Source organism: Colobus angolensis, unplaced genomic scaffold (genome assembly GCF_000951035.1).
Source record: "Colobus angolensis palliatus isolate OR3802 unplaced genomic scaffold, Cang.pa_1.0 Scaffold153, whole genome shotgun sequence".
Classification (NCBI taxonomy): Eukaryota; Metazoa; Chordata; class Mammalia; order Primates; family Cercopithecidae; genus Colobus; species Colobus angolensis.
In genome coordinates this window covers 2,452,672-2,453,123 of record NW_012114633.1, presented here as the reverse complement: position 1 = coordinate 2,453,123, position 452 = coordinate 2,452,672, and the positions used below count along the sequence as shown (strand labels likewise).

At 27.0% G+C, this 452-nt stretch overlaps 1 protein-coding gene across 2 annotated transcripts in view; it reads left to right on the top strand.

Annotated features, from left to right (window-relative positions):
• The window catches only part of GLS (glutaminase), an 89,603-nt gene that overhangs the window by 50,004 nt on the left and 39,147 nt on the right, over positions 1-452 (top strand). The window lies entirely within an intron of this gene.

Sequence of the window (452 nt, the reverse complement as noted above, 5' to 3'; positions counted from 1 at the left end):
GGCCTCCCAAAGTGCTAGGATTACAGGCACAAGCCACTGCGCCCGGCCTTATTAGTATACTTCTATCCAGAGGTTTTTACTAACTGAATGTTAGTAAGCAGTTAATGAACACTGCCCTAATGACATTAATTTTTTTTTTTTATCATTTGTCAAGTTTTGCTAATATAACTTAAATTTTTTGAGGAGGAGTAATTTAAATTACCATTTTAGAAAATCTTTAAAGAATATATAACTTTTTATTGTTTTCTAATTGTAAAATATTTAGAACATAATTTGTTATATTTAAAAACAATACATTTATTTTAGAACAATTAGAAAATATAGTCAGAAAGAATGAAAGCATCCATAGCCTCACAATTTAGATGTAACTGCTATAATTCCTTAGAGTGTATCTTTAAACAATTTTTCTATATTCATATCTATCCCAAACTGTTTTGTAACTTTTTTTTTTT